This window comes from Anguilla rostrata, chromosome 5 (assembly GCF_018555375.3).
Source record: "Anguilla rostrata isolate EN2019 chromosome 5, ASM1855537v3, whole genome shotgun sequence".
Lineage (NCBI taxonomy): Eukaryota > Metazoa > Chordata > Actinopteri > Anguilliformes > Anguillidae > Anguilla > Anguilla rostrata.
The window spans coordinates 32,379,314-32,397,149 of record NC_057937.1 but is presented as its reverse complement, the minus strand read 5'-3'; the positions used below and the strand labels follow the sequence as shown (position 1 = coordinate 32,397,149).

The window sequence follows — 17,836 nt, the reverse complement described above, 5'->3', positions numbered from 1 at the left end:
TGTGTGAGAAACCAACTGCAAAAAAATTGTCTGGGTCTATTCATCATTAAAAAATGCAAAACAAATTAGTCATCGTTATTGTTCTAAAAAGGCTTTTTCGTCACATTATAGTCACCATCATCTTGAGCTCGTTGACATAAAATTTAGTCATAATTTTAGTTGACGGAAACAACACTGCAACTGGGTTACTTAATAACACTTTAAATACCTGGACTAATTAGCGATGCTCTCCAGGTGCGTGTGCCAACTTAACCAGTAGGCATGGTCCTCTGGTTGCCCTGAACATCTCACACAAATTGAGCCCTGAAAGCAATTTACTACATATGAAAGTGCATACTATGGGAATGTTACCCTGGAAAGGTGAATCAAAAAGGCCGCACAAAAATATGAGAAGGAGGACCATGCAGAGTCAAAGGGACTTCACTATCCCTGACCTCCTGCAATTTAATTTCCACAAAGTAGGTCAACTGAGCACACATGCTAATGCCCCCCTCCATCCCAATTAGCCCAACCTGCATGTCTTGGCTGTGGGAGGAAACCAGAGTACCCAGAGGAAACGCACGTGGACACGGGGAGAAAGTGCAAACTCCACACAGCCGGGGTCCAAACTCTGGACCTTCTTGCTGTGAGGCAACAGTGCTATCTACAGCACCATCATGCCGACTGAAAGATTTGGAAGTTTCAGCTAGATCATAAGAATGAAATGCAGTTTCAGTGATTAAGCGGCAAAGCCCAGAAATGCAGGTATGAACAGCACCCTTCATTTCCAACAATTTGAGCATGTCATGCAGATTAGATTTGAGGAGTCTAGAGATAAAGGCACGTCATTGGAAATTACCCTCACTCCAAAATTCAAATGACCCTACAGAAAGGCAAATGCTCTCAAATACGTTTAGTAATGCTCTTGAATGCCACTAACATGAAAGAGGACATGATGTCTTAGATTCTCTATGGGCAGGGAAGTATGCATAGAATTACCATTTAAAATAATACCCAGGGGAGGTATCAGGCCCTATAGAGACATTTAACCTGTGAAAATGTTTTTTGAGAGTGGTAATGCAAATGGTAGGTTGCGAATTGGGAAATATAATAAGAAATCATCAAGAAAATCATCAAGCAGACACAACATAAAGGCAATTTTCAGGCGTTCAGTAAAATCCAACATAGTGCTTTGCAAGCAATAGTAATGCGCATTACAAATTATACTGAAATTTAATGACATTTAAATGGTATTTGGCCAAAATATTTAGAAAAATCTTTGCAGACATGTGTTCTGGAATAATTCATGCTTGTGATTGATGGCTTTAATCACTTTCCAAGATTCTGACCCATGAAGGAGGGTACTCAGGACATTTTACCTAAAGATGTGGATCTTTGTTTTAATACTTAGTCTCTTGGATTTCAAGATATTTGTATGCATCAAAAAGCCTTGTCTTGCTAATTCTAATTTTTACATCTGGTTTTGGATCTATCTACTTATGTTTTACAGCCCAGATAGATTAATTCACTGACATTCTCAATAGCTAACTTGTTGATGGTAACTGGGTCCTTGGATTTGCTGTACAAGCACATTATTTTGGTCTTTTGAATGCTGAGTTTGAGGCCTAGACTAAGTGCATTTGTTTCAAGATAATATGTTTTCAATTGCATATCCTTGAGATCATATGAGAGTACACATATATCATCTGCAAAGACACTAGTCTTCAACAACTTCAGCTAACATCCACCTGATGCCTGTTCTTGTTGATTTTGTTGACTCTTTCATGACCCAGTCAATATACAGTGTAAATAAGAATGGTGAAATGACACATCCCTGTTTGACCCGTCTTTATTTAAAAACTACTCAACAGTTGAGTGCACATATTACTTTTGCGTTGAAATAATTGTAGAGCATCTGGATGATGTTGACAAGTATGCTAGATATCCTGTAATATATAAGTATCCACCATTGTGATTCACAATGTACACTATCAAAGGTTCTCAAAGTCAACAAATTTGCATACACAGTGGCATTCCATTCCCTGCTCTTTTCCACTATCTGCCTCAATATTAATATGTGGTCACTGCATGATTTCCCCTTTCTAAAACCAGCCTGCTCTTCAAGGTAACAGTCATCTATTAAAAGTGATTCTGCTGAAGATTTTGCTTCTTACCGATTTTAACATGATGTCTCGCCAATTGTCACAAGTCACCATTTTTTGGAAGCTTGAAGATTAGCCCAGTCGGCCAGTCATCTGGTAGTTCCTCCTTATCCCAAATGGATCTAAACATATCAGACGAAACATTTCAGGTTCCCCTGCTTTAAGTATATCTGCACAGATTCCATCAGAACCAGGCGCTTTACCAACCTGCAGGGTTTTAATAACTTGTTTAACTGCTCCTAGTGAAGGAGGGTCAATGCTGATGCCAATATCTTCTTCGGCTTCTGTGATTGTCGCTATAGTGTTTGGGTTTTCCTCATTCAGAATGGTTGTAAAATGTTCTTTCTATCATTCAACTTGCTTTCTTCCACTAGATATAACTTTTCAATTTGCATCTTCGTCTGGTCTTTGACCGTTGTTGTTCTGCTGCATCCTCTGCTTTATCCGCCAGCTTATCTATAAAAGACCAGCCATTTTCTTCACTTCTTTATCCAACTGTGAATACCTTGACTGAAGATGGTCTTTCAGTCATTGAGATTTTCCTTATTTAATTTTTTCCTTGGTCTCTTTCCTTTCAGCTGTCTTCAGCCATGTGTATTCTTCTTTCTTTCTTTTCCTATGGCCTAGCAATTTGTCCCTCATTTCCATATAAAATTATGATGATGGTATAAGATACAGCATTGCCATTTTCCAGGATAACTAAGCATAGTAGAAGCCTGCTTGTTTGTGTTTTTCAGAAATTTCTCAGATCCTCACATTCAAAGATAACAATTTTGTATGCCTTCTCATATTAATTTTGTATGCCTTCTCAATAACAAAGGCATTACCTTTGAATTAGATCAGGGAGTGCTAACACTATATTGCCCTAAGGCCAGTAGCGAAAAGGTTAAAGGGATAGCTCACTTTCTGTGTTTTGGTAGTGTATACTTTTGTTTGGCCCAGACAGTTTTTTGTGGAGGATGTTTTAGATATTTAGAGAAGTGTCTGATAACGGTCACATATTGGGCATTCAGGGGTTTGTGTTCTGAAACAAAAAAATTATGCTTCAAGCAAATCCAAACCAGCTTTTACACAAACAGCCAGCAGGTAGTCATAAACTTTTCTAAGTATCTAAAATGTCCTGACTGTGCCAAACAAAACATTGAAACTAAAATGACATAAAACCCCCCATAATGTGAACTATCCCTCTATCCCTTTTATGATAAACACATATTTTTTTTACTACTGCCAGGCAACAAAAAGAGCTCTTTGAGTCTAATGGCTGCACCAAAAACAATCAACATCCATTATCCTCCTCCAAAAAAAGAGAGATATTTGGAGAGCAGTGCTCGCTAGCCAACAAGGTCAAGTGTTAACAGGCTAGTCTGTGACCTCCCCATGTATGCTCTTGGATAAACTGCAAGAAAAAGAGCAAGAACATATTTGCAGCTTTGCATGGATAGCATTGTTGGTCATTCAAACAATCTCCATATTAGCATATATCACACTTTTAGGGGAATGTTAGATTATTTCAGTTGCCATCAACATGCCCATTTTCCCCTTTGTTGATAATTAGCTACTGGAACGGTCAAGACACTAACTGAGTGGCTAATTGGCATGTTTTTAGAAACAATTTCTTGACCTAATGCAAGGAAAGAAAGCATACGTGGATGGAATGTCAAGGACTCACACTATAAAACATATGTCAAATGATCAAATAATTCAAACAAATATCACATAAGGTCTGCAATCAGCCCCAATGAGGAATCATCTGTAATGACATGGAAATACACAGCCTGATGTGGCAGCCTGGTGTTAATCACAATTTAACTATTCAGCAGAAAGGAAAGAAAATCAAAGAAAGAAATCAAAGCAATTACCAAATTATGTTCATTTTATTTAAATAAACATGTTATAAATGAGGGCCTAATTCTGTCTGCTAGACAAAGTTATAGTTGCAACATGTTAAAATACTACTGCATGTCCCTGGTCCTAAATAACTGGAGTGAATTTGACACATTAATGTGTCTTTTGAACATCACTCTCAATCATTATCTAAATGCGATTTACTTTTTCAATGTGGATGATTGGGTGGTGCATTTGATATGAAACACAAAACTGTCAACCCCTTGTTGGGGGAGGACTAGTGCTGTGAAAAAGTATTTGCTGTGAATTTTTATATTATTGCATTTTTTGTAACTGCATTATAAAGATAGACAAACTTAGATAAAGATCTAATATTAGATGAAGGGAACCAGAGTGTACACAATACACTTTTTAAATTTTATTTATATCATGAAAAAAATTATCAACGAAGGGGGGTAAATACTTCATGGCACAATATATTAGAGCATCCAAGCAGAGATGGCCCTATGTATCACAACTGCTAAAGACTTTGAAGTTCTTAATCATCATTAAACATCAGAATACATATTACCACCAAATAGTAGTAGTAATAATAGAACTATTAATTCATTGTGTGGAATGCCTAACCAAATAATATGTTGATTGTAAATTCTACTGTTTGCAGTTGAAATAGCTATTACTTTGAACAACTTATGTTTACTTACCAATGCTTCTTTTCCTTCTGTTGATCATTACATAAAATATTACACCCATGGTCCTATTATATTTTATTAATTGTATTAAAAGTTGGGATTGTAAAACTGACAGGCAAACAGATTATTTTCTCAAGCCTCAGCAACAGAAGTTCTAGGCCGCTCCTTTTCTTGATCTTTAAGAGCATTAAACATATGGTCTGATTTGAATTGCATAGTTCTTAAGTGTCCAAGTAGATTTGATTGAATCTTGCCCCTATCTTAGCTTTGAAGAATGGATTTCATGCATGCTTCCATTTGGGACATGACTTAAGATGGCATACACATAAAATGGTGGATGAAGGATGCATTATTTTTATTTGTGAAACAGTTCAAAATGAGAATTAACAATGAGCTTTTTGAGTCTTGTATGAACAGTGTCTCTTACAGCTTGTCAGAACCACATCCAAAGCTGTCTCTTTCCTCCATTAGGATCTGTATTACACACAGCATGTATGTCACATGCAATTCATTGTCACCAAACCAAATTAAATCTTTCACTAGAACATGAATAGCAGGGGTTCTCTACTCTGATCCTAGAGTACCTCTGTGCATGCTGTTTAAAAAAAAAAAGATTTTAAAAGTATGTGTTTTGTTCCATAATTATTTTATGAAGCAGATTTTAAAATAATGGCTCATTACCTCATTACCATTTACTTTGCTTTGGACTCTTTAGTTTCCACAAATGGCTTAGATTGAATGGCCAAATGTCCACACTTTTAGAAGCTGTAGGTGCAGAAAAAAATCCACCCAAATGCAGCTTATTTCTGAAGGAGTAATTTGCCATAGCACATTACAGAAAATTAATGCATTAATTGTCTGAGAATTGATTTGACTGATTAAAAGTCCTGAAATGAAATGGAATATTCATGCTTCATAACGTATCCATTTCTGACATAATGTGGCATTAAGAGGGTAAATCGTCCCTCATTAGTCATTAAAAGTATCTCATTAAAAACAATTAATGGCTTTTTATACTTCACCAATTGCAATTATGGTTGGAACAAAAGCTGACATACACAAGAGTGCTCCAGGATCAGGATTGAGACCCACTGAGGTATTGAGTCTCACGGTCCTGCAGGAGGTTTAAGGAGTATTGTTGAAGTTAAGATTTTTGGAATTCAAAGTTTTCATTAACAATACAAATGTTATGAAAAAAGGATTTCCGGCCTCCTGCAGTTAAAGCAGTGTAGTCTATGATTTAATTAGAAGTGACAACTAGCATTTGCATGTTAATGTTAAAAATTATTTTTCCCCCACTACCACTATGAAGAGTGCCTTGCAGATGTACCCTCCTTCACAAGGCCAACACTTCACATCTTCCATAGCAGAGGTCTTCAACCTTTTCTAGTCCAAGGACCCCTACGTGGATAAATGGGCCAAACCAGGAATCCCTACTAGTAGGGAAGGCAAATGGAGCTCTAGAATGTCAACAGCAGTCCGTGAACACAAGCTGGCCAATACATTTCTCACAGAAAACTTAGTTTGTTGACATTTTTCATTTTTCTTCATTGCAGTGGTGATAAAACAAGAAGTAAGTGCTAGTATGTTGTTAGCCTTTATTGATATGATTTATCTAACAAGCCAATTGCACTGTCCATCCATCTATACTTGCTTATCCTGGGCAGGATCATGGGGGGTGCTGGAGCCTATCCCAGCGTGCATTGGGCGAGAGGCAGGAATATACCCTGGACAGGCTGCCAATCCATCGCAGGGCACACACAGCATTCACTCACGCACTCATATCTATGGGCAATTTAGAGTCTCCAATTAGTCTACCTGCACGTCTTTGGACTGTGGGAGGAAAGCGGAGTACCCAGAGGAAACCCACGCGGACACGGGGAGAACATGGAAACTCCACACAGAATGGCCAAAGCCGGATTCAAAACCAGGACCAGCTACCCACTGCACCACCTTGCCAACCCAATAGCACTCACCCATAAACAAATTATTTTGAATGTTACTTGTTCAATCGAACGTTGAAAGTGAAAATGTTTGCTTGTAGGCAGTGGCATCATACATTTCTGTAACACCCTCAATAAACGGCAAAAGTTCCTGCAGAAGATGTAATAAAATCTTTAAAAGTGAAACATTTTCTGAATTGTCATCAATGTTGTTTGACGCTGTTGATGAGACTAAGAAATTTGAGCCTGCAGTTCTTACGTAAATTACATCAGAAATATTCCTTATTGTTGGTTGCTATGTAAACATTTCAACATACTTGTCATTGTTAACAAGATTGGAGCATTAAATGTCAATCTTCTGCAGACTTGGTCCTGGGCCCCCCTGTGTATGCTGGTTTTTGTTCCAACCACATTTGCAATCTCATCATTTTAAGGCGTGCATTGCAATGGATGTCACATGTTTGGTGTTTTTTTTCTGTTAGTGTATGGTTTACATAATTGTCTTCTGATTGGTTGTTTTGTAGACTGGAACTAACCGCTCAGATGCAAGTATGGTACAACTGGTTAACATTTTAAGAAGTTACATCATACTGAAGTGAAGCATGGCAGCAGTACCTCAGAGTTGTCAAAGTAAGTAACTTTTATAACAGCATTGCTGAATATATATTTTTAAACATTAATTTCTACATTTGATGTGTAAACCATAATATGAAAACATAGAAAATGTTATTTTAAGCATTATATGTTTAATGACATAAGTTTAGACACATTTTTTTTAGAATTCATTGTCCATTACAATGGACATCAGGTCTGAAGAGATGTAACCTGTTGTCCATTATAGTGGTCACCAGGTCGAAAGAGATGTAATCTGAACATCTATTTATATTATGAAAATTGAGTTTTGACACAAAAAAACAATGTATTGCCATGGTCCAAAAATGTCATATTTGTCCAATAAAGGATCATATTCAGGGTACAGAATAATAGGGATGCTGGAACTTCTGGCCGATGGAAATCAGTCAGAAATCTGTCAGAAATTGATTCTTTGGATATCGCGGATGAAAATGAGGATGAAGGTGCACCCTTGACACCCAGGATTCGGATAGTTGCTGAGTGTGATAGTTCATATAGTCATCTCTCTTACAATTTTAAATGTAAGAGACATAAAATATTTAACATATGTGAGGGGCCAAATGCACATATATTAATTTTCACAATTCAGTCCAGGGAATATATATAATCAGAATGATTAATAGACATATACTGTAGATCTACATGCAGATAGATAGACAGGTAATCTGACAGGTATTACTTCTACTGATTTCAGAGACAGACACCGAAGAGATTCGATGGGTGCAAGGAGGATGAGGTTGTAGCAGCAGAGGGTCAGGATGAGGTGGCAGATGAGGATGATGAGGAAGATGAAATTGAAGAGGAGGACGAACCATCATGTTTTGGATCTGGCGAAGACCAATGAGCTAACATTATTAGCATACTAGCTGCTCGCCACAAGTAGAAAGACAAAAAATGAGCATATGACAGTTCTTTATTTAATCACTGTTAAAATGTTGCATCTAGTCATTGTTTTCCTGGTCTTTTTAAGGAACTTTTTACTGGAAATATCATTAAAAGAGATTCCACAGCTGTTCAGACTTGACGTCCATTGCATTGGACATGAAATAAAAGAAATAGAGGTGACTTAAAAAAATTTTTGTTTGAGCAATGCATTTCTACATGTAATATGAGTTTCCATGGCTGGAAAAAATTCAGGTGAAAAGGGATTAACAAGCTGATATATTTTTTAAAATTAATTTGTTTTCATTTTAGAGTGATTATTTATCCTTTATTATATTATGTCATATTATGTCAGATATAGCTTTACATGTCACAAAGAATAAAATTCCCATGTTGATATTGTGCTACATTACGCTTATTATGCTAAATTGCATGCAATTACATAAAGAGAGGCAACAGTTAGGCTCCTAATTAGGTCGTTGAACATGTGTTTAATTTATTTTCTCATTTTTTTCTTAAATTTATGAACACATTGCCAAAGAAAACTCCAAATAAATAGCAATATCAATCTATCACATGATCTCCAATGCATTTCAAATCATTAAACAATAATTAATGAACTCCATTACAATGGAACACTATTTTAGATTATGACCTGCTCAGTCACTGCATTCCTCAGTTCCTCAGAATTATTTACACGCATTTGCTAATATCGAAACAAATATCATAAAAAAACAACAACCAGCAAATGGAAAGCCATCCCATAAGGCCAAAGATCCACAGATCCACTATTATATTTCACCACATAACCTTCTTTAGCACTTTCTTCCAATGCTCAACTCACTACAGCTGGTGTGCCTGGAGTGTGTGTGTGCGTGTTTGTGTGTGTGTGTATGTGTGTGCTTATTTACGTGCCCTACAGGTCAAGCTAATGCTACATTTGACTCCAAATAATTACATATTATGAAAAAAAAACTTAAAACCATAACCCATATTCATTCTCTAGCAGGCATACTAATGACTGATGCAAGTTCAATGCTAGTATCAAGCTAACTAGTTATCAAGTTATCGGCATGAATCTGGTTATTGGCATAAAACTGGTTCTGAGAGACTGTGTAACATTTCTCACTTGAAAATAATACAAAGATTAAAACCAGTCAGCTGGGCTGGGCTGTACTGCTTCAAATAGCCAACTGAAGCACCCAGCTCCAACTACTGAACTTCCGGCGTTGTTTGAGCAGCCAAATATTGCCCAGAAATTGACCATCTTGGAGAACAGAACTGGGGTCAGCAAAGCACTCAGGTGTTGTTGACAGAGTTTAAACATCAGTGGTCTTCCAACATGGCTGCCAGGGGAATTGAACGCTACATGACAACTCTATATTTTAATTGCATTGAGTGCTTCTTGCTCAAATTCTTTGCCTCGGTATTAGTGACTGGTCCCTTGACAAAATCAGGTTTTGGATGGGGAGATGGAGTCGGCAGTACTATAACTGTACCTTTCAACATTCTTTTAGTGCATCCATGAGATGAAATTATTTGGCTTTTAAGTTGTCTAGTAATACAAGGCACTTTTTTATATAAATACATTTTCAGTTGGGGAGTCTGATTTTAGCTGGCTGTCTTATCGTAGTGAGTGTGTGACTTTGGATTCATGAAATCAGTAATGAGCAAGTGACAGAAATGTGTCTAGTTACGTCATTCTTTATTAAAACTGAACAAAGTAAGTTCCAGAGAACTAATATTGAACAATTCTCCCTTGAAATCCACTTGAAACAAATGTGCAGCTAATTTAACTTAATTTATGAATGAATTCGTTAATGAATGAAGTCATGTCAATTATCTGCAGAAAATGGCTGCCTGATTTTGTTGCTCATCTTCCCGATTGTTATTTTCCCATTCTAAAATTTGTTTACGGGCATTTCCAATTATCACAGTATCTCTTAAGTTCGCCAAACTACCCAAGATGATAAGTAAGCAAATCTCTTCCTCCATAAAGAAGAAAATCAATGATACATACACCTCATACACCCTGATACAACAGATGTCAACGGAACTCATTTTTGTGCTGCTCAAAGTGCCAGAAATGTACATTTGAAAAACTGAACAGGACCGTCTCTTTCCGAATATAATGACACGGTTACTCACAAACATCCACAGATGTTTCATTCATATCGATGGGCAAAGCTATCCAAGGCATACCATATTTTTGGTGCCTGATACTTACAACATTACATTACATTACAGGCATTTGGCAGACGCTCTTATCCAGAGCGACGTACAACAAAGTGTATAACCATAACCAGGAACAAGTATGACGAAAACCCTAGAGAGAAGTACCGGTCCAAGTGCAGGGAACAACCGCATAGTTCAACTTGGACCCTGAAGGTTAAACTGATTAACACTAACACAAACGAGAACAGCAACAACAATCTATGCAAAAATACAAGCAGTAGTTAAGACAGGTGCATTAACTAAGTTACCTACGAAACAGCTACCTAGTTACAACCCTAAGCTTACAGTCATTTAAGAGATTACAGGGAGATAGGGAGGGATGGGGAGAGGTTCAGCCTGAAGAGGTGAGTCTTCAGTCGTCGTTTGAAATGGGTCAGTGTCTCAGCTGTTCTGACCTCCACGGGGAGGTCATTCCACCATCGTGGGGTCAGAACAGACAGGAGACGTGTTCTGGAAGCGCAGGTGCGAAGAGGGGGAGGTGCCAGGCGTCCTGAGGTAGCAGAACGGAGGGATCTGGCTGGCATGCAGGGTCATGTAGGGTTTGAATTATTGAATTACATTACAACTATATAAAATCATTGGAACATTAGAAATATTACACTTGGCTTGTCACTAATGTTCCTGATTGATTTCTTTTTCCTCCTATTTATCGTATTGTAATGAATAAAGTTTTAATTTACATATAATGCAATTTTGAGCAATTCACAATTTTAAAACACATCACATCACTCAAACAAGCTTTTAATTGGATATTCCTCTCTTGTGAAAGTTCTACAATTGCATAAAGCTCTGATCAAGTTACATTTACTTTGGGAAGGAACTGGAAGTGTTTGAGATCAATAAGTCTGTGTCTGGAAAATGACAACTTGTGTCAACTCACCAAAAAAGCATTTCTCATTAAACACTTTTATAACTACCAGTGCTCAAAGCATGATAAAAAATATGACAAATTACCAATGTGAACTGGAAGATTTACAGAATCTACATTCTAATATTATTATTTAAAACATGTCGTCTGTGCCATTAGTCATTTTAGAAGTCATTCATACTAATTATCTTGCACCCTCATTGCCTCTTGTTTTAAAATGATACATTACATAATTAAATAATTCAAAGAAATGGCAGTGATTGACACATAGTGAATCTTTGGAAGTAATTGCATTTTGTGTTACAGTACTTTTTATGATTTAATATTTCATCAAGTTCTCGTTTCAAAGACTATTTCAAAATGCAGTGCCATCAGGAAAGCATTAAAAGCCTCTTAAATGCATATATCTTAACCCGTAAATGGTCAAGTGTACCAGTGCCATGTGTGAACAACAGCAGGATTCTTCAATCAGACTATTAGGTGAGTAATAACATTATTTTTTTTTGCATTGCAATATTGTGTCCAATTTATTGATATTATTTAGAATTGTGGATACATATGCTCATCATTCTCCACATTCACACTTGTAAGATATTCATAGCAAAAATGTGCAGATTTTGTCATTTAAGTTAGATAGTGTTTATTTCAAGTTGTGCTGAAACCTAAAGCGGTAGTTAAGTGGTGTATTTTATTTCATTAAGTGTAGCCCACTGAATGTATCTTCCTACCATGATGTGAAGACTCTACGTGTTTACCTGTCTATTGACTATCCAGATTTTTGGCACAATTGTTAATCAGGGAAAATTTATGAAAACACATTGAGACCAATGATCAGATTAATGGGAAGTTTTCTGCCATGTCTATTTTCAGAAAATGTGTACATTATACAATGTTACATTATGTATCATCCTGCCTTGCCTAATCTATCTGGAAAGGTCATGTCATGTGTGAACAAACTCAACACAGATTTTTTTCAATTTAGGAGACCTATGTGTGAACAGGATATTTTGAATCAAGCAATGGTGTGGGTTCCATGTGTGAAAGAGGCTATAATTAAGGAAGCATGTGATATAGTTTAACAAACTAATTCAAACACTTAGATTTATGAAGAAGCTGAAGCATTGTAAAAGTCCTTTGTCCTAGTAAACAGCTGTGAAAAGCAGTGGAAAAACAAGAAAACTACCAAAGCAAGTATTAGACGATTTTGGAATGAAGATCCATTTGAAAATAGTAATTAGTATGAACTTTATCAATGTTGCATGCACAATTCTTTAACATTTTGATGCGTATCTAATTTTTAATTCCAGATAAATTTGCAAAGGCAATTATTCACTCTCACAAATGACAAAGTATGGTAAATTTGCTTTAAAAAGTACAGAAACAATTTATATTCAAATGAATTAGAATGTTCAATAATAACTATAAAAATTAGCTAGACAGGGGTCTCAAAGTCTAGTGCTGGGTGGGTGCAATGTCTGCAGGGTTTTGTGGTTTCCTTTCAGTCATCAGCTAATTTAAGCCTTGGGAACAAGGTCTGTGGACTCTTAAGCCAATCAGTGACTGAACTGGAGTATGGGAGCACACTGAAAACCAGCAGACACTGCTGCCCTTCATGATTTGAGTTTGGGATTCCTGAGCCAGAACAGCACGAATAGCCATACTTTTGATCTTGCTTTTCCCCCTTATTTTTCCCTTTCCCCCCTTATTCCTTTGCTTCTCAGGATTATGTAACACTAGCCACAATATTCATATATTGTCCAGGATTTTAAAAGGTATCCCTCCTATGTTTGTAAAGTTACACCACAAGTTACAACAACATTTTAAAGATTAACTGTTTCTATTTATTCACATTCCATTGTTGACTTAACAAGTTTTTTTATTTGAGTTCTCAGGAATCATAAGAATATCATATTACTGTGATTCCTCAGATCTTATCATTCTTATCAAATTATAAGTTGCTACCACACTTTCATTTTACTCTTACATCCAGAACTTATATTGCACATCGTTATCTTGATGTTGTAGCTCATTGTCATGCCTCCTAGTTTTACTTACCATAACTTTTTGACCTAGCCTATACTTACTGTGTGAACAGGACTTAATGTGTTCATGGCTATGAATAACTGTTACATAATGAGAACTGTACCGTATCAGACCTGTGTTCTGTAGTTGTTCCAATTACCTTCAGTATGCACTTATTGTTCGTTGCTTTGGATATAAGCGTCTACCATATAAATGTAATGTAATGTAAAAAGTGGGCAGGGAACTAAAATCACATGTTTAATGGCACACTTTAATTCTAATCATTTTAAATGATTATTAGAGAAAATACTTATACAGTGGACAGCTGAGTTTCTACAAGATGTTGCAGCCCACACTTATCATTATGAGCTATCATCACGGTTTATGTGTTTTTTACTGTTCCACTGTACTCTTCCATTCTCCTCTTCTGTTCTTCTATACGGCCACTTCCTGAAGCTTTATGGTGTTCCTGTTGATCCAGAAATAGTGCTGATAACAACTAAATACAAGGTCAGCCCCGCTTCTAGCCTACTTTGGTTGGGGGGGAGGAGATACTTTGGAGGTGCAAACAAGTGTTGGCCTGTAATATTCCTGAAAGAAGTGCAATTTCAAAGGAGCCTTTTTCTTTGATCATATGACCCTAGTCCATTGTGCAACCTGTCTGCCAGAGTAAGCATTGGCTATATTAATCTGGATCTGAAATAAAAATTTATACTATGATTAGGGCCACCAGTTTATCCCCCCTGCTTCTCTTGCATGGTACTTTATTCCTCCACCAAATAAAGGTCACGATACCCTCTTTATCAAGCCAAGTTCTCAAACAATTATCCCATTTGCACCACCTCAGTCATCGAACCTGATAAAGTAATTGGCATTAATTGAGCATGGATGACGATTGACAGCAATGTTTACAAGAGACCCACACGTGTTAAATTCAGTTCAAATCCTTACTACTTTGGCCATAAATCGTTTTAGTAATAAGAAAAAGTGGTGAATGTCATACACACATTTCAAATGAATAGACATTTGTTGAACAGTCTCTTCTGTCACAAAGGTTTTGCATAGGAAAACATACATCGCTCTAAAAACTAAAAACTGAGTTTGATTCCACGCTCAAGTATAATTTTGTCTTTTGAGTAAGGTTTGGAAATATTTCTTCAGCTGTATTCCAGAATTCACCCAGTGATGTTGCAGTGCCCTTTTCTTGTGCAAATAATTTATAGTTCCCAGCTCAGATCTACAGTTTCTGTCAAAACCTGAAATTTGAGTGTACTGGGAGGGCTGACACATCGAGTCTGTAGATTTGCTTGGGATGAAAAATCCTAACTGCTTTAAGAAGTTTGTGAACTACTTGATAGAAGCGTGGTTTATCTTTGAGTTGATCAGAATTGGAATACATTGTGAGTTTCTCTGCAACTCCATTTAAAGTTTTGAAGCATTGGTGGTTTATTGTTTTGTCTGTGCTATGCATCTGCTGAGTAACTGCACAATATTATTTTGTAAGCTGTTCAGTTTTATTATTGATGGTTCCTAGATTATTTGTTATACAGAGATTCTGATGTCATTCTGATGGCTTTCAAACCACTGAATCATGTCATTGAGACTCTTGCCATTTTCAGCAATTAACAAGAGGGGGGTGGTGCTGGAGCCTATCATGCATTGGGTGAGAGGCAGGAATACACCAAACATGTGTATTCTTCAGCTAGCTAACTCCACAATATAACGTAAGTCACACTACATCCCTTAGTATAGCTACCACCAATTCATAATTTATTATAACCCCTCTTACCAAACCCTTGTTCGGCAATCAAAAGCATGCATTGAACCTGAAGTACACTTTAAGATATACTACCTGTAGCGCATGCTGACAATTGGAAATCTCAGACACATAGTAAATACTGGTAATAACATTTCCCATGTAACCCCCCGCCCCCAACACCAACCTGCCAATATGACATTGAACATTACAACAGTGGCTTTGTTCATACAAGAATGTTCCCATTTATGTGAAACAATGCATTTCGTTTTACAGAATTGCCTATCTTAACAAGGGGGATGGACTTTTTCAATTTATTTTAACAAGGGGTACAGTGTTCAACAGCACTATTATTTAAATTGTTGCTGACATCAGCAGCAGCACCACTGACTACCCACTCTTAGAGGGGGAAGGTGTGTTGCTTGAACTGGGACCAAACATGGGATCCTGATACTGAGGGTGATGTCTGTCGGACTCTTTGAATCCGTACTACAAGAAACTGCAACAGCATCTGTGGTACTTGGCTTTGGTTTATGAATATAAATTGATGCACAATGATTTAATATATTTGGACTACAAAAGAAATTCACTGCTACTTGAACAAAGTGAGACTTGCACACTTGGTATAACGCTCCAAAAAATGAAGCTCTAATACATCACAGTTAACATTTTGGCTAGCAAGCCTTTATCAGAGCAGTAAGTGTGTGCCATTTGCTACCCCAGAAGATGAGCCAAGACTAGCCAATAGGTACATGTGGTCTGACAGGTGCGACCTGCCCATAGGGTACATTCTCTGTGGATAGTGCCTCTAAAATTAGTGCCTTAATATAAACATAGAAAATAAGAACATGAACAAATAAGACATTATGTGACCTCCAACAAACTTATTAGAAAACAGAAAACAGAATGGGTAAGTAAGATATAGAATAATATATACACATAAACACTGACAATAGACAATCACAGTAGTCATAAATAGTACAAGATGGTCAAAGCAATGGTCTAATGTTGAACTCCATGTTAAGCCCATGGGTAAAGGTGTTTAGATACCTGCTTCCTGTCTGAGGAGGGCATTATCCATATCTCCTCCTCAACGGGGCAGAATTACCTTTTCAATGCCAACATATCGTAAGGAGGACATTGTTGTGATTATTGGTGGTAAAATGTAATGTCATGGAGCTCTTAGTATCACCGGTTCTGATGGTGCTCCAGTGCTCTCTAATTCTTGTTTTTAGGGCTCTGCTGGTTTTGCCCACATATGCAAGACCACATGGACATTTCAGCATACAACATGTAGATAACATTACTGGTATTGCAGCTTATAATACACTTGATATTAATTTTTGCACCTGTCCTCAGGTGATAAAAAAATGTTTGTGAAATTATACTGCGTTCATGAACCACATTTATAATTACCATTTGGTAAATTGGATATAATAAGTAGAGTTAGATAAGTAAAGCTTCAACATGAGTAATCCAGTCCAGTCAATCCAGTTGTCATTATAAACCCCTGATGCTCATACTGAGCGAGTCTCACTTTTTTTCAAGTTTTCGTATGTATTGACTCTGCACTGGTGTGTGTGCATTTCTACGGATACACCACTGCTACTCATTATAGACAGTTAATCACCAGATGTAGGCTACATTTTTATTATCGTTATTATTATAGCCAAGAATGTACTATACAAGCAAGTTTGGCAATAGCCACCAAAAGAAAAGAAGAAACCAGGGACACAGAAAATAAAATAAAAAATAAAAAAGAAGAACACATTTGCAACCTAGCTAGCTTTAACGGTCACAATTAGCTATGTAACTAGCTAGTGATGTTGCATAAAATCACCTCCAGGAAAGCTCTTCAATACACTAACAGTACTGAAACAAACAAAAGAACAACAACACAAAACCAAAAAAAAAAAAAATGTCTTCATTATAAACTTTTAGACCAAAACACCTTTATATTATTCTTTAGTTTTTTCGCTATGAGCTAGCGTAAGTCTCTCCCAAGTGAGGTTAGAAATTTTAACTTGAAAAAAGAGTAGTATTTCCTCTAGGGGTGGATCAAAATAATAGATGGTCAAAAGTTTGTGGGGCAGTGCAACTCCACCCCAACCCCTCTTACCCCACCTCTCCCAGACACAGGTCTGGCCCTGCACTTTGAATTTACTACTTACTGTTTCATTTAGCTGTAATATGTCACTGTCAAGTTTATTTTTTGAGTGGAGAAGACACTCATAAATATGTATGGACCACAGCTGCTCCACACTCATGCAGCACTTTAAAGTAAATCAAATGGTTTGTCACTCAAATCTTTGTCACTCACTGCAAATAATTGCAAAGTGCTGATTGGTTACACAAACTGGATGAAATCCCAATTGGCCATTACTTGCTAATGAAGAGTTTCTTTTTGCTTACTCACTGTTGTCCATCCAGGCAACCAGTTATTTAGGTGAATGTTTCTCAAAACTTTGCAAAGCTATAAATAGTTCACAGGTAATGTATTTAAAACCCTCATACCATTAAACTTCATAATGTAACAACAAACTAAACATTTCTCCATTCCTAATCCAATCTAGCAATTAAATCTTTATGGTGTCTTTATGGTAGCCTGATGCTGCACTATTTTTAAAATCATACCATTATAAATGGGTTTTAGCCTCTTGGCCTCTATCTTATGAATTAAATGTCAACATGACTGTAAAACATAATGTAACCTCATATTCTGCTGAACACAAATGTGTAATTTACTCATCTAAATGGGCCCTGTGGAAAAAACCCTGGCCCTTATGAACATAAATTAGAAGGTCCCTGTCCACTTCTCA

At 36.8% G+C, this 17,836-nt stretch overlaps 1 long non-coding RNA gene across 1 annotated transcript; it reads left to right on the top strand.

Annotated features, from left to right (window-relative positions):
- The first annotated feature begins 347 nt into the window (after positions 1 to 347).
- On the top strand, positions 348 to 8,391 carry LOC135256117 (uncharacterized). Its single transcript, XR_010330386.1, has 3 exons — positions 348 to 744; positions 7,146 to 7,251; positions 7,949 to 8,391. It is a non-coding gene; the product is annotated as an uncharacterized LOC135256117 (long non-coding RNA).
- Positions 8,392 to 17,836: the final 9,445 nt, after the last annotated feature.